At 41.2% G+C, this 21,816-nt stretch overlaps 1 long non-coding RNA gene across 4 annotated transcripts in view; it reads right to left on the bottom strand.

The window, feature by feature from the left end:
* Positions 1-1,013: 1,013 nt before the first annotated feature.
* Positions 1,014-21,816, bottom strand: part of LOC110342313 — a 105,244-nt gene continuing 84,441 nt past the window's right edge. For all 4 annotated transcript variants that reach the window (XR_005880339.1, XR_005880337.1, XR_005880338.1 and 1 more), the window contains one exon: positions 1,014-2,251. This is a non-coding gene — a long non-coding RNA (uncharacterized LOC110342313). The remainder of the gene's footprint in view (positions 2,252-21,816) is intronic.

A 21,816-nucleotide genomic window follows, 5' to 3' on the forward strand; every position in this document is an offset into this window, starting at 1 on the left:
TCAAAAATGGTCATTGGCTTTATTTATTTTGTGCTCATTTTGTAACCACTGAAAAGCAAAATGTATCCTATTTTGTTTTTCATTTAGCAGATACTGGTTGCATATTCAACACGCATTGCAAAGCAATTCACCTCTAGAGGCAGGAAAAAGCATGGTGTATGGGTCCTGGTCTTGGTGAGCACGGTATTCTCAGAGTATTTGTAAGCTTATAGACTGCACTGTGGTGATAGGGGTCTTGTTTCCTATGAAGAGAACAGAGGACCCTGCGGGGAGAGGAGACTTAAACACCTTTGTCAGTGTCACTTTAATACTCATGGGTGTGCACAGAACTGAGAAATGCAGATATGCAAATCAGCCTGATGGCTCAGATATCAGCAAAGGAATTGCCTACAATGCAGGTAACTAGACAGTCAGAAAATAGTGTTATCATATCCGAACTAGTGTCTACAAGTTTGTGTCAAGTTTCCAAGCAAGAGCCTAGTGTAAGTTGTGTACCCGCCCCCATTCTCCTTTTCTTGTCCCCTTTGTCACTCTGTCAGTCCCCGTGGCCCCCCAATTTTGTTTTTAATTTTATGTCAAGCTATATAAAGGCTTGGATCCACAAGTGCGAGGAACGTAAATGACATTCTGAGACAGGCCCGCTTCACTTCACATGAATGTGAGCCACTTGTCATTAGGATCTGTACTTGCTCTTTTGCTCAGATCTGTCCGTGTCACTTTTACAAGCATGTTACTGTCAGGATGCCGTGGTGGTTGGCACAGACGAAACGGAGAACTGCTCCAGGTGACTCAGTCACAGGAGCCCATTTCACCCCAGGTGTCTGTTAGCCTCCCTGTACAGCATGTGAAGCCTTAGCATGAACAGCTAGTGAAAATTATCGCGTGAAGCTGGATACACAGATCAGCGTCAGAGTGCTTGCCACATACATACAAGAGTTCAAACCCGAGTCACCAAAAAGAAAAGCAAGTAAATGAGTTTCCACTGTAAAACGGACGATTACAACAGCAAGAGAAAAGGTGTAGGTAAATTTTTATTTAATAATTTTTTATTTGTTGATAATTTCACACATGCTTAAAGTCCTTTTTTATAAATCTACTCCCTTCCAATTCCTCTCCTATCCCCCATCACTCCCCCCAGCTTCATCTTTTTTGCTTTCTGTTTCTCTGTATACTGAGTTCACTTAATGCTATGTGCATTGCATGGGTGTGGGACCATCTACTGGAGTGTGGACAGCCAGAGGTCCTAACCCTAAAGAAACTGCTTCTTCCTCCGCAGCAGCCATCAGTTGCCAATAGCTCCTCACATACGCATGGGACCTCGTAAGTCTTTCCTCCAACCATGCTGAGACTTTATCTGGGTTGACCTTGTGCAGGTCTTATGCAGGCAGTCACAGCTCCTGTGAGCTTGTGTGTGCACTGACCCTGTCATACTCAGAAAATACTGTTTCTCTGGTTCCTACAGTCTTTGCAAGACCTTCTCTTCTATGATGATCCCTGAGCCTTGGGGAAAAGGAATTTATGATACAAAAGTCCTATTTAGAGATGAAGACTCCATAGTCTCTTATTCTCCGCAAACTAATTAATTGTGGCTTTCTATGTTAAGAGCTGCTTGCTGCAAAAGGAAGTTCTCAGATGAGTGTTGAGAGGTGCACTAATCTCTAGGTATAGAGATGAGGTAGCTTATCCCTATCTCCATTTAGCAGGGTAATTGTATTACCTTTTCACCTAAGGGTCTATGACCTAGAACAAACACCAAAAGTTTCTGGCCTAGCTAATCATGCCAGTAGGCTTTAAGCCCAATCAGAAAGTAGCTGGTTACATATATAACATTCTTGCAAGGGTTGCACCTGTTGCCGGGCCGTTTGTTACCGTAACTGACAAAGTTCACAGCTTTGTAAGACTGTTGATTATTTTTATGCCCCTGGCAGCACACAGAGAGAAACTTCCAGCACCCTAAGTGCTAGTCAACCAAGTAAAGGTAACATTTAAAGGCAGATTGCCGTTGTGTCTGTAGTATCTTCACAGTCTGTGGAAATCAAAGTGTAGAGAGCATGTGCCTTTCATTGCTTCCCAGGCGGTGAAAGGGAGATTGCTACTGTGGTGTGTTGGTGGTTTCTGTTCAATTTTGTCTCTTTTCTTTATCAGCTGACATTTTAGTTCACGGGAGTTTTTGAAGTGCGTCTTATTTTCACAATCCAATTGGCTAAATTTCTAACTTCATTTGAGTAGGATTGGAATCCGAAGGTGTTCCCTAAAAAAAGAAAATCCAAATATAGCATTTATCATTTGAGCCAATAAAATTAAATAAACAAGCAAACCAGACATCTGTGATTGATATCTTATGTGTTAGAATTCTGGATCACTGAAATACACTGTTACCTAGCCAGCTCAAGATAACTCCCCAAGTGCATTTGTTTCCTGGCTTAGCACAAGCTCTCCCAGATGCTTGCAAGGACTATCTGTTTCCTTTTTCCTGATTCACTTCGGAATGATTTGATAATTTGCTTACATCTTTTACTCTGCTATCCATGGCTCATTATCCCAGGTACATGTTTCTTGCTTCAATCTCCCAGCCATTTTCCCTACCTCCTGTGGTTTCCTCCTGTGGTCTGTGTAACTCTGAGGTCTGATAAAAGTGCAAAATTCTAAGTCTTAGCCTCAAAAAGGACTTTATTGTATCCTTTGAACTACTTAATTTTGCTCCACACAATGAATTTTATTAATAACTTTTAGAAGTCATCATTTTCCTCCATTTCTGGTAATGACCAATAGGAGGTCAAAACACAACACAGAGGCGTTTTTACTGCCATCAGTTTACTGGGACTTTATGTAGTAAATGTGGTGCCGTGCTCGATAGGTCTTGGCTGTTTGTTTTACACATTTCTCCTTTCTTCTGCTCTGAGGTTTGACCATAGAGGCTTGCATATGCTAAACAAGTATTCTCCCACTGACCTTAAGCCCCAGCCCTGTTAGATTTCTACTTTGAGACAGATCTTGCTAAATTAGACAAGCAGCCTTTAAACTTGCTAGGTAGCCCCTCTGACCTCAAATCTGGGATCCTCCTGCCTCAGTCTCCCCAGGAGCTAGGGCCAGGGTGGGCACCAACATCTCTTTTGCATCTTCAAGCACCAGCTTTGGAGTCGTGTTTGCTCTGGTGTAACATCACTGTGATCCTTGTTCTTTGCAGCTTCTTCTGCTGGCGCTTTTCTGGGTTCCTAGCTGGGTACCTTTTCTAAAGCATCATCGGTTGGTGGAATTGTTTGGGAAGAGTGAGGGGGTGTGGCATTGTTGGAGGAGGCCTGGCCATGCTGGATGAGGTACCTCATTAGCGGTGGGCTCTGAGGTTTCAAAAGCCAACACTGTTTCCCAGCTAGCTCTCTCTGCCTTCTGCCTGTGAACCAGATGTGAGCTCTTCGCTCTGCCTCAGAGCTATGCCTGCCTACCCACTGCTATGCTCCCCACCATGATGGACACGGACTCTAAGCTCTGGAACTCTAATCCCGTTACATGCTTTCTTTTATAAATTGCCTTGGTCATGGTGTTTTGTTTCAGCAACAGAACAGCGACTAAGGCCTGTTTCCTTCCTCGTTCTCTTCCTGGTCCTGGGTTTGGGGTAGTTGTCCAAGGACTTTTTAAAAAATGTATACATGGGTTTTTTTTTCATGTCTGTTTTTTGGGTGGGTATTCTAAATATTACTTTAGGAATTATATATCTTGTGTTTCTCCAGTTTTTTTATTTAAAAATATTTTATGTCTCTGGATGGTTGCCTGTATGTGTATCTGTGCGCCGTGTGACTGAAATGTCCTCAGAATCCAGAGAGGGCGTGGGAGCCACCAGACTGTAGTTACAGAGGTTGCGATCCACCAAGTGGGTCCTGAGCACTGAACCTGAGTTCCCCAGAAGAGCCGCCAGTGGTGGAACCACTCAGACATCTCTTAAGCAACTCCAATTATTTAAAATGTGATGACAGTAAAGCATCCTTGAGATTAAAGTTTAAAATCTCAAGTGTCTGGGTAAGAGACACTACTTCTCATAGAAACTTTCGCAATGGACTGCTTCTGCTCCTGTTTATAATATTTTTAAATGGTTTCATCTGCTGTTGGTATAGGTGATTCCCCTCCCCAGGTATTTCTGTACAGACTGCGATGTTTCTAAATACGTTTATTTTTTCCATTGACTCTGTCAAATGTTCAAGCTTCCGACCAATTTATGCTCATTTCTCAGTTTTGATTATCTGTCATTTTATGTATTAAGCTCAGGTTTCAAATTAATTCTTGGATCACTAATTAAGTAATGTTTTCCGTAGAGGGAAGAAGTTTCAACTAAAGTTAGACAGGCAAATACGTGTCACTTGGGAGAAGGGGGGGAAGGGGGGCCTGGTCTGCCAGGCCTTATGTGAGCTGCAGTCCCTCATTTCTCATATTTGACTGCCAGGGAACCCCACAGGGACCAGCTCCTCCTGCTTTCCCTGAACTGCTGCTCTGAGGTCCTGTCCTGCCTTCTTCACCCCCCCCCACAGCAGCTACTGAGGCTCCTGCTCCTTCTCCAGCTAGGCTGCAGTCTTTCACCAATCAGTGGAGGCCCTGGCCTCCCTCATTTACACTTCCCCTCCCCACCCCACAGCCACAGCCACACCCACAGCCACACCCACAGCCACACCCATACCCACACCCACACCCACACCCACACCCACACTAACAGCCACAACCTCAGCCACACCCACAACCAAAGCCAGAGCCACACCCACACCTACACCCACAGCCACACCCATACCCACACCCACAGCCACACCCACACCTACACCCACAGCCACACTAACAGCCACAGCCTCAGCCACACCCACACCCACAGCCACACCCACACCCACAGCCACACCCATAGCCTCAGCCACACCCACACCCACAGCTACACCCATAGCCACAGCCACACCCACAGCCACAGCCACATCCACAGCCACACCCATAGCCACAGCCACAGCCACACTCACACCCACAGCCACAGCCACACCCACAGGCTCCTGCCTCTGCCACAGCCACAGCCACACTCACACCCACAGCCACAGCCACACCCACAGGCTCCTGTCTCTGCCACACACAGCAGCTTCCTCTCCCATCTACACCCTGCAGCTTTCCTTCAGAGAACCTGGACCAATTATTGAAAATGATCTATTTTGTTTTTTTCCAGAATCTTATTCTTTGTATGTGGGAGGCTTCCTGGCAGGCTGGGCTACTATTTTGCCAGAATTAGGCAGGAATTTTTTTAATGTTATTATTGTTTTAAAGCAGAATTTCTTCTATGCTTGGGCAGAAGCCATTCCTAATTTCATAATATTTTTTTTTATTTTGGAAGCACTCTTATTTTTATCAATGCCCACATTCCCTCGCCCTACCATGTTCCCATGCACCTCGCCAACTCACCCAACCCACTCCACCCACTCCCCAAGGATAGTGAGGCCCTCCACGGGGGATGATCAAAGTGCCTCACATCATTTTGTTTTTATTTTCTTCATATCTATATTACTCCAGTGTCTCAGTCCTGTTCTCTCCTGTTCTCCTCCCCCCTCCTCTCCCTCTTCCCTTCCCATCTCTCTCCTCTCCCCTCCCCCATGCTCCCAATTTGCCCAGGGATTCTTGTCCCCTCCCATTCTTCGAAAATCAGTCAAAAGAGATGAAGATGAGAATTTCATATTCATCACAGGAAAAGTCCATCAAGATGAAGTCTCAATTCTGAACATCTATGCCCCAAATACTAAGGCACCCACATTCGTAAAAGAAACATTACTAAAGTTACTAAAGCTCAAATCACAGACTTACAGTGGGAGACTTCAAGACTCCACCCTCATCACTAGACAGGACCATCAGACAGAAACGTAACAAAGGAACAAAGGAGTTAACGGAAGTTATGGCCCAACTGGGTTTAACAGACATCTATAGAACATTCCATCTAAACATTAAGAATATACCTTCTTCTCAGCGCCATATGCAACCTTCTCTAAAACCTACCACATACTCAGCAATATTTCAAACCTCAACAGATAAAAAACTGAAATAACCCCCTGTATCCTATCATATCACCACGGTTTAAAGTTAGAATTCAGCAACAACACAAATTACAGAAATCCTACAAACTCATGGAAATTGAAAAATGCACAGTTGCACCATTCCTGGGTCAAGGAAGAAATAAAAAAAGCAATTAAAGACTTCCTAGAATTCAATGAAAATAAAGACACTTATGGGACACTTTGAAAGCAGTGCTAAGAGGAAAGTTCATAGCACTAGGTGCACACATGAAGAAACTGGAGAATAGTCACACTAGAGAATTAACAGCATAACTGAAAGCTTAGAACACAAGGAGGCAAACTCACCCCAGAGGAGTAGATGGCAGGAAATAATCAAATTGAGGGCTGAAATCAATAAAGTAGAAACTAGGAAAACAATACAAAGAATCAATGAAACAAAGAGTTGGTTTTTCAAGAAAATCAGCAAGATAGACAAACCTTTTATCCAAGCTAACCAAAAGGCAGGGAAAGAGCATGCAAATTAACAAAATCAGAAATGAAAAGGGGACATAACAACAGACACTGATGAAATTCAGAGAATCATCAGGTCATGCTTTGAAAACCTGTACTCCACAAAATTCAAAAATCTAATGGAAATGAACAATTTTCTGAATAGATATCACTCACCAAAATTAAGTTTAGAATAGATATGCAATTTAAATAGACCTGTAACCCCTAATGAAATAGAAGCCATCATCAAAAGTCTCCCATCCAAAAAAAAAAAAAAAAAAAAACCAAACAAACAAAACAAAAAAACCAGGGCCATATGGCTTCAGTGCAGAATTCTACCAGAAATTCAAAGAAGAGCTAACACCAGTACTACTCAAATTGTTTCACACAATAGAAGCAGAAAGGACATTGCCAAACTCTTTACAGGCTACAGTTACCTGGGTACCCAAGCCACACAAAGACACAGCTAAGAAAGAGAACTACAGACCAATATCCCGCATGAACATTGTTGCAAAATACTGGCAAACAGAATCCAAGAACACATCAGAAAAATCATCCCCTCTGATCAAGTAGGCTTCATCCCAGGGATGCAGGGAAAATACGAAAATCCATAAATGTAATCCACCATATAAACAAACTGAAAAATAAAAACCAAATGATCATCTCACTAGACGCTGAGAAAAACCTTTGACAAAAATCCAGTTTCATAATTATTTGCAGTAAGGTTTCTGTCTGTACACAGGCCAGAAACTCTCTTTTTGTTTTTTTGTTTGTTTGTTTAAAAAAGCAGTAGTAATAATACCGTATAACAACAAAAGAGAGTAACATACAAGAGGAGAGGTCAATGGGACTTGAAATCTGGTCACCTGCTTCACACCATTGCAGACAGGACAGAGCTATGGCAGGGAAGCCTGTGGTCAGTGCTAGTGCCAAAGTTCTTGCAGAGTGCTACTTCTACAGTGGCCCCAGGGAAGGCTGTCATATTGAGGACGGGGTCAGAGGAGGGCATCATAGAGCTTTCACAAACCATTCCAGCAGCTTCCTTTTTTTAATTTTTATTTTTTTTTTGAGACAGGGTTTCTCTGTGGCTTTGGAGGCTGTCCTGGAACTCGCTTGGCAGTCCAGGCTGGTCTCGAACTCACAGAGATCCGCCTGCCTCTGCCTCCCGAGTGCTGGGATTAAAGGCGTGTGCCACCAACGCCCGGCTTTCCAGCAGCTTCTTAACAGTATCCATTCAGAGACAGGTGGTAAACACACACCTTTAATCTCAGCACACAGGAGGCAGATCTGTGAGTTGGAAGCCAGCCTGGCCTACAGAGTAAGTTCCAGGACAGCCAGGGCTATACAGAGAAACCCTGTCTTGCAAAGCAAAACTCACTAATATATATGAGAGAGAGTGTGTGTGTGTGTGTATTTCAGTGTGAGCAACTAAGGCTACATCTTCAGTAATTTTGGACAACCAGTGAAAAAGCAGAGATAAGAGCTTGGTAACAGAAGTCTGGGAGTATAGTTCAGTCCTTAGACTTCCTCCTTAACATACACCAAGTCCTGTGTAGAACAGACCAGGGCATAATCTGGATATGATTGGGCATGGCTGTAATCTCTGCACTTGGGAGGTAGAGGAAGGAAGGGAGTTCAATGTCACCCTCAGTTACTATGTAGCAAGTTTGAGACAAGCTTGGTTTATTATTTGGTGCTAGAGAGAGCGCGCATTATAAAGGGGAAAGGGATTGGAAAGCTGGTTAAGAGGGAATTAACTCTAAATCCTCCCACAAGAAATGTATGCTTTGGGATGGAGGGATAGCTCAGCCATTAAAGGCTAGGCTCACAACCAAAAATATAAGAAATGCATGCTTTGCTTAGATGGACAGCAAAGAATCCCTGAGAATCTCAAGGCAATGTGATATGAAAACACTAGGATCATGATTCATTTATCTATGGCACAAGCTAAACAGCTATTCTGTCTACCCAGAGACCTAAGATCAAGCACCAATTAAACAATGAGTTTTAAACTATGGCCCAAGAGTCAATGTTGCATCAAGTCATTTTTATGTAGCCTTTGAGGCAAGAACAATTTCAAAGGGCCATGGACAAGACTAATCCAAACACACACGCTCTACGTAGCCAGCAAAGTTTCTGGTTAGTTTTTGGGAAGAACCCTCTAGAGCCTCCTGCAGGAATCTTATGTAAGAACTGGGCTATGAAGGAGGCTGTGGGGGAGGTGGTAGGGGTCTCCTTGGTCACCTGGAAACTCTCACAGTGGCCCAGTATTGTCATTCCTGCCCCCTTCTAGTGTTCCTGGATCTACATATAATGGAATGGTGATTCAGATCCTATAATAAATAGTCTCACCAAGTTTCTATTGGTCTCTGATACAGAGTAAGTTCTCAAAAAATATAGTGGGAGTCATAACAAGAAATGCCAGTGTCAGTGTCGGAATAAGAATCTATATGGCTGTATTAGAATCATGAGAATGTATTGTGTAAACCACTAGAAACAGTACACAGGGTCACAAGGTTGTGAGTTTGACACAGCTCTGACCCATGTGTGGCTTCAGGTAGACACAAGCCAGAAGGTTGGCTCTGCTAGTAGATAAACATGCCTCCCCCAAAAGACACTCATTCCTTTACTGAGGGTGCTCAAGATGGTGATAGTAAACGTGGATCAATGTTAAACCTGATTCCCCCCGTAATACGGGATCTCTGAGAGTTTATTATCTGATTAACTGTCCACCCGAGGCCCTGAGACATGCAGGGATCTGCCAGGAACTAATTTGTTCAGCAGTAAAGCGTCAGCTGAGGGAGTGAAGGAGCGATGAGAAGAGCCAGAACATGAAGAAAAAGACAAACTGTGCGCTAATTAGTCAGAATTCCTCATCAGACTAATAGCCATTCATTCCCTTAAACAAACAATATTGCTACCATTGTATGTGCTCACAGGTGTGAGTTCTCTTTTTTATTAAAACAATCTTTTCATTATTTTATTTTACCTGCTAATCCCAGTTTCCTCTCCCTTCCCTCCTCCCACTCCCCACCCCCCCCTTCATCCATCCTCTCCTCAGGGAGGGTGAGGCCCCCATGGGGAGTCAACAAGGTCTGTCATGTCACTTGAGGCAGAACCAAGGCCCTCCCAACTGTGTCTAGGCTGAGCAAGGTATCCCTCCATAGGGAATGTGCTTCAAAAAGCCAGTTCATGCACTAGGAATAAATACTGGTCACACTGCCAGTGGCCCCACAGACTTCCCAAGTCACCCAACTGTCACCCACATTGAGAAGGTTCCCCAGCTGTCAGTCTTGGGTCATTGAGCTCCCACTAGCTCAGGTCAGCTGTTTCTGTGGGATTCCCCATCACGATCTTGACCCTTTTACTCATATAATCCCTTCTCCATCTCTTTGACTGGATTCCAGGAGCGCTATTCAGTGCTTAGCTCTGGATCCCTGCATCTGCTTCCATCCGTTACTGAATGAGGGTTCTATGACAACTAAGGTAGTCCTCAGTCTGATTGCAGGAGAAGGGAATTCTTCACTAGGCCAGACAGCCAACCATCCTATTAAACAATCAGTATTGCTCCTACTTTATTCTAAGCTTTTTAGAAATGGCTCCCTTTCTGAGCTTAGCTGTGGATGCTATTGGTTATCTGCAATCAGAGGCAAAAAAAAAAGTCCACCACTTTAATATTTATCCAAAATAATCCAAATGAGAAATGTTGTTAGCTATTATTAACATGGGAGGCTATTTCAAGTCCCACTTTTTATTTTGTGGGGAGAGTAATCTTTTCCTCAAAATCTTCAAACCCCTGAATTTCTAGACAGGCTTCCTGCTAGTCCTCATTCCAAACCAAGATTTTCCCCTAAGTGCATTTCCTGTCTCACTGCCTTTGACAAACACAGCAACTGTCACCGCTGGGCATTTTCCACACTACTTTACAACTCCCCCCCCCCCCCCCCCCCCCGAGAGCTTCAGTCAGAGTTGCCTTGTTCTACAAACTCCAAACTGCAGGCGAGAGTGTTGCGGTTTGCAAATACAAGCCATGGGCTTCCATCCATCTGCCCTTCTATTTCCCTCCAATTCTTGCCGTCAGCCAATTAATGTTGCATACCTTATCTTGTATATTGCCTTAAACATGCTATATACAACTAACCATTGCGCCAAGCTCCTGGAGTACAATCGAGGTGAGGGAGGAGCGATAATATGAACAAAGGAGTCAAGACCATGATGGGGAAACCCACAGAATCAGCTGACCTGAGCTAGTGAGAGATCACTGACTCAGGTCTGACAAATGGGGAACCTGCATAAGACCGAACTAGACTCCCTTAATATAGGTGACAATGCTGTGACTGGGGCAATACATGAGACCACTAGAAGTAGGTCCAAGATCCAACACTAATGCACACACTGAATAGTGGAGCCCATTCTATATGGAGAGATACCTTGGCCAGCCCAGACACTGGGATATAGGGGGGTAGAGAGGTGCCTTGGTTTTGCCTCAATTAGATGATAGGACAGACTTAGTAGACTTCCTAGGGGAGACCTTGCCCTCTCCAAGGACCAAATGGGAGGTAGGGGCTGGGGGAATGGGAGGAGAGGAGGGAGGGGAAGTGGGATTATAATGAAAAAATAAATTAATGAAAAAACGCAAAAAATACATGCTATTTACCAGTGTAGTCCTTTTTCTTTGAAGTGTTGCAATTCATGACAACAATTATCTCTGTAGGAAATTATACAGCCATCAGATTGTTGTTGGAAGAGATAGAATAGACTTTTAAGTTGTGAAAGTCAGGATATAATATTTGAAAGTTGTGGTCTGAGGATGGAGGACTAACCTCTGGAAATAGGTCTGCAACCTACGACTAGCTGAAAGTTACCATTTTCCTAAGTATAAAATTATTTGATATTTTAGTTGTCTTTCAAACATTGAAAAAAATCATTTTATATTTTACCTAATGTCATTTTTTACAAATCTTTTAATCACTTTTTGAGCAATATTGGCATACCTGTCTGTAAACAGAAGTTTTTGTTCCACCCAGTACCGCAGCCATTTAGTCCCAAATAAACGCACAGGTTTTATTGGTTATAAACTGTTTAACCTATTGCTCACGCTTATTACTAACAAACTCTTACAACTTAAAGTAACCCATAATTCTTATCTATGTTTAGCCACATGGCTTGGTCCTTTCCTCTTCCCCGAATTCTCCTAGTCTGATCACCCCACCTATACTTCCTGCCTGGCTCCTGACCAATCAGTGTTTTATTAAACCAACACGAGTTATAAATCTTTACAGTGTATACGAGCATTATCCCACAGCACTTGCCAAATAAATAACAGCATACCTAAACTGTTAAAAGTACAATTATGCTATCTGTATTACAAAATAATAATATATTTGAATGTTTAAACAATGGTCAATTGAACATAAGAGGCTGATGTTTTCTTCTTTGAATCACAAAATATTTTGTGACATAGACTTTCATTTTCAGAAAGATGTTTATATTTTCTAAAGAACTAACCACCCTGAAAAAGCTGTCAGAGCAGTGTGATTTTTCTAGAGTATTTTTCCTTGTGTCTTGTGTATATAAACCATACTGAGATCTTGTTGAAATGTTGTTATGACCCAGTAGGCTGGGAGGAAGTCCTGAGTGTCTACCAAGACATCACAGGAGGGTCAAGCAGTTACAGTTTCTGAGTATCCAGAATATATGCCATGTGGATGAGTCAGCGTTCTCATCACTGTGACAAAGTACCTGAGTCCTTCATGGCTGAGGAAGTAGAGAAAGAAGGCACAGGCACATAGCTGGTTTTCTCTTTTGCTATGTGCCCAGGCCCCTCAGCTGGCAATCTCTAGAAACACTTCCAGAGACACAGCTGGAGATGTGGCTCACAGGAGAAATTTTAGTTCATTCGGGCTGTCAATGGAGATCAGTTGTCATACTGTGCAAAACAAGCTGGTACAGTCATGATTGGAAGTCAGCTGGTGGCTGGTAGATGATACAGCTGTTGTGATCATCATTCGATTGAGTTGCATCAGGAATAAAATGAAGCTAGTATTAGTGACTTGGCAGAGAAAAGGCCCAAGCCAGATCTTTTTCCTCAAACTTGAGACTTCCCATCTCTTCTGTTTTAAGTCATAAAAATATTGCATATACTCTTCATTAGGGCCAACCATTCTGAGTCACATGGAACTGAAATCCCTTGAATAGCCTACTGGTCATTGTATCTGACAGAATCAACTTGAAACAGATAACAGCCTTCCCAGGAAAGAGATTCAGAAAAGGAGAAGCTTATAGTTTGTAAAACGCACAGTGTAGAAAAGTTACACCCCCATTGAAGTGAGGGTATTACACTTTGTAAGTCTTAAAGTGAATTTGTTTTAAATGAAAAGCAAAAACTTATTGATTACATATTTTGGTCATTTTATCTGAAATTTAAAAATTACTTGTAATGTCTCGTAGTAAATCATTATCTTTGGTTAAACAGTCTCAATATCGTCAAATTACACCATAAATTTATGTAACTCCTAGTACATTTTGGAAATCATTCTTTCAAGGGTTTTTATTCTTTTTCTTTTATCTTGGAATATAATTTTTATTTAGAAAGCAAAATTTCATGTAATATGTTTTGATCACATTATTCCCCTTTCCCAAGTCTTCTCAGATCCTCCCTACCTCTGTACCTACAACAATTTCTTCCTCTTAAAAACAAACCAAATGAAAATCAAAACAATAAAAAATAAGACACATAATAAAAATAAAAAAGAAACCTCTTGCGATCTATAAGAGTGGCCTACCTGCAATATCTACCAGTGAGATAGTGACAGAAATGTTCTGGGGCAACAACCATCTTTTTATTTGCATATAAGACCACTCCTCTAGAGGGAACCTATACCTAACACTGCTAAAGTGGTTTTTATTCTTTACAATAATGAGTTAGATCCGATGGGTTTTCATAACTTGATTAATTTACCCATTAACTAATCTAAAATATAAGCATCTAAGCCACTGACCCAGTGTTCTAGGTCAAAGGCACAACAAGAAAATAAGCAGAACCACCAGAGACCTAAGACCTGTGCACAGCGGATCCGAATCCAGAACGATGGGATTCAGACCGGCAAGAGACTGCCAGCTTCCTAGTCCCACTCTCCACCCACAGGACAGGCAGGGTAGGTGTGGGTCTGTCTCCAGCCTGCTTTCTGGTGCCCTGAGCAGAGCCACCTATAGAACATCAAATAGAGTGGACCACGAATGGAAGTCCCCCGCCACATAATAGTAAAGACCCCAAACATGCAGAATAAAGAAAGAATATTAAGAGAAGCAAAGGAAAAAGGACAAGTAACACACAAAGGCAAACCTATCAGAATCACACCTGACTTCTCCATGGAAACTCTGAAAGTCAGAAGGTCCTGGATAGATATTCTACCAACACTAAGAGACCACGGATGCCAGCCCAGACTGCTATACCCAGCAAAGCTTTCAATCACTATAGATGGAGAAAATAAGATATTCCATAACAAAAACAGATTTAAACAATACGTATACACTAACCCAGTACTACAGAAAGTTCTGGAAGGAAAACTCCAACCCAAGGGAGTTAACTACAACCAGAAAAACATAGGCAATAGATAATCCCACCTTACCAACAGCCAAAAGAAAAAAGAGGAGGAAATCCACATATAATTCCACCACCATCAACTATTCCAAAACAAACAAGAATGAGCAATCAATGGTCATTAGCATCCCTCAATATTAATGTTCTTAACTTGCCCATAAAAAGACACAGGCTAACAGAATACATTCAAGACAGAACCCATCCTTCTGCTGTATACAAGAAACACACCTCAGCCTCAAAGACAGACATTACTTCAGAGTTAAGGGTTGGGAAAAGATTTTCCAATCAAATGGACCCAAGGAACAAGCAGGGTAGCAATCCTATTATCTAACAAATTTAGATTTTAATATAAAATCAATCAAAAGAGATGAAGGAGGGCATTTCATACTCGTCACAGAAGAAATCCACCATGATAAAGTTTCAATTCTGAACATCTATGCCCCAAATACAAAGGCATCCACATTCATAAAAGAAACATTAATAAAGCTCAAATCACATATAAAGCCCCGCACACTTATAGTGGGAGACTCCAACACCCTACTCTCACCACTAGACAGGACTACCAAACAGCAATTTAACAAAGAAGCAAAGGAACTAATAGAAGTTATGACCCAATTGTGATTAACAGACATCTATAGAATATTCCATCCAAATAAAAAAGAATATACCTTCTTCTCAGAGCCACATGGAACCTTCTCAAAAACTGATCACATACTTGGAAACATATCAAACCTCAACAGGTAGAAAAGTTCCTCCATGCACCTTATCAGACCACCATGCATCAAAATTAGAATTCAACAACAACACAAATTGCAGAAACCCTAAAAACTCATGGAAGTTGAATAATGCACAATTGCACCATTGCTGGGTCAAAGAAGAAACAAAAAAGAAATGAAAGACTTCCTAGAGTTCAATGAGAATGAAGACACAACATACACACACTTATGGGACACTTTGAAAGCAGTGTTATGAGGGAAGCTCATAGCACTAAGTGCCCACGTGAAGAAACTGGAGAATAGTTATACTAGAGAATTAACAGCACAACTGAAAGCTCTAGAACACAAAGAAACAAACTCACCCAGGAGGAATACACGCCAGGAAATAATCAAATTGAGGGCTGAAATCAATAAAGTAGAAACTAGGAAAACAATACAAAATTCAACGTAACAAAGAGTTGGTTCTATAAGAAAATCAGCAAGATACACAAACCTTTATCCAAACTTACCAAACAGCAGAGTGTGAACATGCAAATTAACAAAATCAGAAATGAAAAGGGGGATATAACAATAGACACCGAGGAAATACAGAGAATCATCAGGTCATACTTTGAAAATCTGTACACCACAAAATTTGAAAATCTAAAGGAAATGGGCAGTTTTCTGGATAGATATCACTTGTCAAAATTAAATCGAGAACAGACAAGCAGTTTAAATTGACCTATAACCCCTAAGGAAATAGAAGCAGTCATCAAAAATCTCCCAACCAAAAAAAAGCCTCAGTGCAGAATTCTACCAGAAATTCAAAGAACAACTATACCAATTCTTCTCAAAGTATTCCACGCAATAGAAGCAGAAGGGTCTTTGCCAAACTCTTTCTACGAGGTATCAATAACCTTGATACCCAAGCCACACAAAGACACAACTAAGATAGAGAACTTCAGACCGATATCCCTCATGAACATTGATGCAAAAATACTCAATAAAATACTGGCAAATTGGATCCAAGAACACATCAGAAAACTCATCCACCCTGATCAAGTAGGCTTCACCCCAGGCATGCAGGGATGCTTCAACATACGAAAATCCATCAATGTAAACCACCATATAAACAAGCTGAGAAACAAAAATCACATTACCATCTCACAAGATGCTGAAAAAGTCTTTGACAAAGTCCAACACCCTGTCACGATAAAGGTCTTGGAGAGATCCGGGTTAACAGAAACTATTTTATTATTTTAACATAATAAAATCTATATACAGCAAACCAACAGACAACATCAAACTAAATGGACAGAAACTCAATACCATTACCACCATTACTCTAAGATCAGGAACAAGACAAGGCTGTCCACTCTCCATACATCTTCAATATTGTACTTGAAGTTCTAGCTAGAGCAATATGACAACAAAAGGAGATCAAGGGGATACAAATTGGAAAGAAAGAGGTTAAACTTTCACTATTTTCAGATAATATGATAGTTTACATAAGTGACCCAAAAAAGTCTACCAGGAGTATCTCCTGCAGCTGATACAATCAGCAAAGTGGCAAGATACAAGATCAACTCCCTATTGTTGCTATGACAGGATAATTTACACCTGTTAATGTTAGCTTTCAATTATTTTAGTGTTGGGATTGGAAGAAGGTGTTCAGACTTGGGCATCCCTTTCAAATAAGTTTAGGATCTAGATGGGATAGATATGTTTAGCGTAGGATATAAGTGGATTATAACTTACTTATCACCTTCTATGCATATATGTTGTATATGTTTGAGTTTTGTATCAAGTTTAAATCTTTTATTTAGACTAAAAGGGGAATTGTAGGGGTGAGCCCACAATACTGCCCATGCCCAAAAGGGCAGGGACAGAGGGATGGGCACAGGTGAGATATTTAAAGAAAGAGAAAGTAAAACCTGTCTCTCTCTTGGAATCCTGACACGCTTCTGATCTTCCAGCTTGTGTGTAAGTTCTTTTTCCAGTAAATAATATATTATTTTCCAATTACATTGACCTCCCTCATCAATATACAGAAAATAAAAGGGCTGAGAAAGAAATCAGAGAAGCATCGCCCTTTACAATAGCCACAAACAGCATAAAATACCTTGGGGTAACGCTAACCAAACAAGTGAAAGACCTGTATCACTAGAACTTTTGAGTCTTTAAAGAAAGAAATTAAAAAAGACACCAGAAGATGGAAAGATCTCCCATGCTCTTGGACACGTAGGATCAACATAGTAAAAACAGCAATATTACCAAAAGCAATCTACAGAGTCAATGCAACCCCTATCAAAATCCCAGCACAATTCTCCACAGACCTTTAAAGGAAAATTCTCAACGTTATATGGAAAAACAAAAGACCCAGGATAGCCAAAACAACCCTGTTCAACAAGGCAACATACGGAGGCATCACCATCCCTGACTTCAAGCTCTATTACAAAGTTATAGTCCTGAAAACAGCTTGATATTGGCACAAAAATAGACAGGTAGACCAATGGAATCAAATTGAACACCATAGCATTAACCCATACACGTTTGAACACCCGATCTTTGAAAAAGAAGTTAAAATTATACAATGGAAAAAAGAAAGCATCTTCAACAAATGGTGCTGGCATAACTGGAGGCTGACATGTAGAAGACTGAAGATAGATCCATGTCTACCACCATGCACAAAACTTAAATCCAAATGGATCAAAGACCTCAACATAAATCCAGGCACACTGAACCTCTTAGAAGAGAAAGTGGGAGGTACCCTTGAACGAATTGGTACAGGAGACAGCTTCCTGAACATAACACCAGTAGTACAGACACTAAGATCAACAATTAATAAATGGGACCTCCTGAAACTGAGAAGCTTCTGCAAGGCAAAGGACACAGTCAGCAAGACAAAAAGGCAACCCACAGATTGGGAAATGATATTCACTAACCCCACATCTGACAGAGGGCTGATCTCTAAAATTTACAAAGAACTCAAGAAGCAAGTCTCCAAAACACCAAAAGATCCAATCAAAAAGTGGGGTACAGAACTAAATAGAGAATTCTCAGTAGAGGAGTCTAAAATGGCTGAGAGACACTTGAGAAAGTGCTCAACATCCCTAGCCATCCAGGAAATGCAAATCAAAACAACTCTGAGATACCATCTTACTCCTGTCAGAATGGCTAAAATCAAAAACTCCAATGACAGTTTATGCTGGAGAGGTTGTGGTGAAAGGGGAACACTCCTCCATTGCTGGTGGGAGTGCCAACACGTACACCCACTTTGGAAATCAGTATGGAGATTCCTCAGGAAAATGGGAATCAGTCTACCACAAGACCCAGCAATTCCATCCTTATACATATACCCAAAAGATGCACATTCATACAACAAGGATGTCTGTTCTACTATGTTCATAGCAGCATTATTTGTAATAGCTAGATCCTGAAAGCAACCTAGATGCCCCACAACTGAAGAGTGGATAGAGAAAATGTGGTACATTTACACAATGGAGTACTATTCAGCGGAAAAAAAACAATGGAATCTTGAAATTTGCAGGCAAATGGACAGCACTAGAAGAAACCATCCTGAGTGAGGTAAACCATTCACAAATAGACAAACAAGGTATGTACTCAGTCATATATGGATTTTAGACATGAATCAGGGGAGTGCCAGCCAGCATACAATCCCACTGCCAGAGACTCTGGGAAACAGAACCTTCATCTAGCTACTGACGAAAGCAGAGGCAGACACCCACAGATAAACACTGAACTGAACTCCTGGAACCCAGTGTCAGAAAAGGAGAACTGATGGGCAAAGAAGTTAAGACTGGGCTGGTTTTACCCACAGAAACAGCTGACCTGAACAAGGGGGAGCTTTTGGACCCCAGACTGATGGCTGTTGGAAAGCATGGAACTGACCTAGACCCCCTGAATGTGGGTGTCAGTGAGGAGGCCTAGGTAATCTATGGAGCCTTGGGTAGTATTTATCCCTGGCGTACAAATAGATTTTGAATGCCCATGCCACAATGTGGGATGCTCTTTCATTCTGGACTCTTGAAGGAGGGCCTAGACCCTACCCTGGATGACATGACAGACTCTAGAGATCCACCATGGAGGGCCTCACCTCCCTGGGGATCAGAGTGGAGACTGGGTGGAGGACTGGGGGCATCTGGTGGGGAGGGATGGGGAAGAGGGGAGGAAGAGGGAACTATGATTGACATGTGAAGCAAGCTTGTTTCTAACTTAAATTTGAAAAAAATGAAGGAAAAAACAACAAGAAAATAAACTACATTTTAAGAAATGCAAAAGGGGTAAAGTAACATTGAAATTATGTACATAAGAACTAATTCAAGATTTTATATATACAGAAAATTCATATACAGAATATTTTAAAAACAGATATTAGCAACAAACAGAAGCTAATATGTGCAAGCATAATTAAAGTGCAAACATGAAAGAGTCTTTGTGGTTTTGAATCACAAAGTTTCCTTCCACCCCATCCACAAAATGTCATAACACAGTTATAGAGAACTGTGTTGCTTCCAGTATTGATGCAGTACATGTAATACCTTTTCTGATTCTCATATAAATTTTCTAAGCAATGAGGGTTAAAACTATGATCATAAAAAAATTTTGAATCCTATTCAGTACTGAGAGAGTGTTACGTGTTAGGTCTGATACTTTGTCATAATGACACATGGTTTTAAGAAAAATAGAAGAAACTGACATTCTAGAAAAATACAATGAGTGACTCACTTACTTTCACCTCCAGGACATTATGTATTTGAATGGCAAGTGAGTCACAAACTTGAATTTTCCTGCAGGAGTCACTACAATTGTTCGCAAGATGTTTTCGTTTTTTTCTGATTTGCTTTGATTCTAATGTATTATTGAAATTGTATCCACATATGAAGAATTCGGAATGAGACAGCAAATCCCACCCAAACCACTCACTGCTCACAGACCTGACAAAGTCTGCTGAGCTGCCCCCGCCTAGAGCTGAAAGCAAGCTCCCCAATGCTCTGGCACAGTATCTGCCCTCATCCTGTGAGATGGTCCCCTGCAAACACATCCAGGCGCATTCGGATGCTTCCGTAGGACCCCAGTGTGCTTGACTTACCACACATCTCTCAAGCATCTGCACCTGGCTGCAGTGGTTACCGGGTTGGGGGCTGAAGACACACACACACACTCCTTGCTAAGAGAGCTCACATTTAAGATGACAGACAAGAAGGCACATGTCATGGAAGCTTAAAAAGTGCAAAAAATTACAGAAATAAATGGGACTCTGACTGAGAAGGAGAAGCGGGCTCAGGCTGCCCCTCATTCAGCTAGCATCAGCTTCCCAGATGGACTTTTGGAGCTAGTTGTAGATGTTAGCAGAGAAAATGAAAGCTGTTTCCATATTGTCTTGTGGCCAAACTGGTTCTGCCAATGCTATCACCTCATTTTTCTTATATGAAATTTGAATCTTCATCTTCTTCTGTGATCATTTTATTTTATAATCTCCCTTAAAGCTAATTATCAAAAGGAAGCATGTTAAATGTCATGATTATAATTATAATACATATGATAATTATAATTGTCAACATCCTAACTCTAAAATTAAGTTGAAAATAATACTACTTTTTGTAGTTTGGGTATTATAATAATAAACTCAACCAATTTTCCCTTAATTTTTAGTGAAAAAGGAATAATAAGTACCAAATAGTCTTACTTGCTTATAAAATATTGCTTATTTGATTATACAAATACTTATCTGTATTATATCATGGTAGTTGTTTCAATCTGTTTGAAGAGTTTGCATTTAAGCACTGGTACCAAACACATTAGCTCCCTTATCAGATTCAGAGTTGGATAGCAATGCAGATCAACAGAAGTCAAGAATAGGGTCTAGGAACCCCATGAGGCATAGACAGAGTCTTAGGGAAAATGCTTACCAATGCTTTATTTGGGAAAAACCTGTCTTACTGGGTAGGACATCTACGCAGAGGATACTCAGGACTTAAGAGACTGGATATATCAAAGATACATCAACTGTGGCAATTTGGATATTCTACATTCCAAATTGGGCATGCCATATTCATAATTTATACTATTTTACACCTAGTATTTGTTTTCTTGATTTATTAAAATACACACTTTAAAATATTTTAATTGATAACGTGTATTTTATCATATGCATCGTGATTTTAAAGCATATTTACATCTTACTAATTGAAATGTTATTTTTATGTGTGCTTGTGAGTACATGTGCCATGGAGCATGCGTCAGGGTCAGAAAGTCTGTTTTCTCCTTCTACCCTCTTGCTGACTCCAGTTCTAGCTAATTTTAATCAATGCATCTCCCCTCTGCGGTTATCACCTCTTGGGCGAGAGTGGAAGTCAGTTAACTTGCTGATGCTTGACAAACATACAGACAATTAATATAAAGAGACAATATGTGATTTGGTTCATGACTTCGGAGGTTCTGCGCCATGACCTGGTTGGTTCCCATTTTTTGGGGGCAAAGCCCATGTGCTTTATGAACAAGAAGTGAAAAGGTTGGGAGGAGGAAGACATCTGAGATCCCACTCTCTCCTTCAAGGACATGCCCCCCAATGACCTAAAGACATTTCAAAACTATACCACATCTTAGCCTTCTAACGCTGGATACGATATGTGTAACGTGGGCTTTGGGGAAAGTACTAGCAGAGAACACAAACCAACTTTCTTTACATTTTTCAAGTTTCAGGAAAGCTTCTGTTTTGATTCTGCCATCTGTAGAGTGAATGGTTCACCCGTCAGTTCCTGCTGTGCCCCTGTTTCATCTTCTTATCCTCTGGTTTATGTATTAAAAGCACATCCATCGGGTAGCACACTTTCCTCGTGCTCCTGAGGACTTGGTACTTAAGTCCCTAAGGTTATTCTTCCTGTAGTTATTTTACTTAAGAACGTTGAGTGCTTGATATGTGAAAAACCACCTTTTTCATTGTTCTAGATATTTCTCCTTTTGTCTTCCTAACCAGCCTGAAAAT

This window comes from Mesocricetus auratus, unplaced genomic scaffold, assembly GCF_017639785.1.
Source record: "Mesocricetus auratus isolate SY011 unplaced genomic scaffold, BCM_Maur_2.0 Super-Scaffold_100011, whole genome shotgun sequence".
Taxonomy (NCBI): domain Eukaryota; kingdom Metazoa; phylum Chordata; class Mammalia; order Rodentia; family Cricetidae; genus Mesocricetus; species Mesocricetus auratus.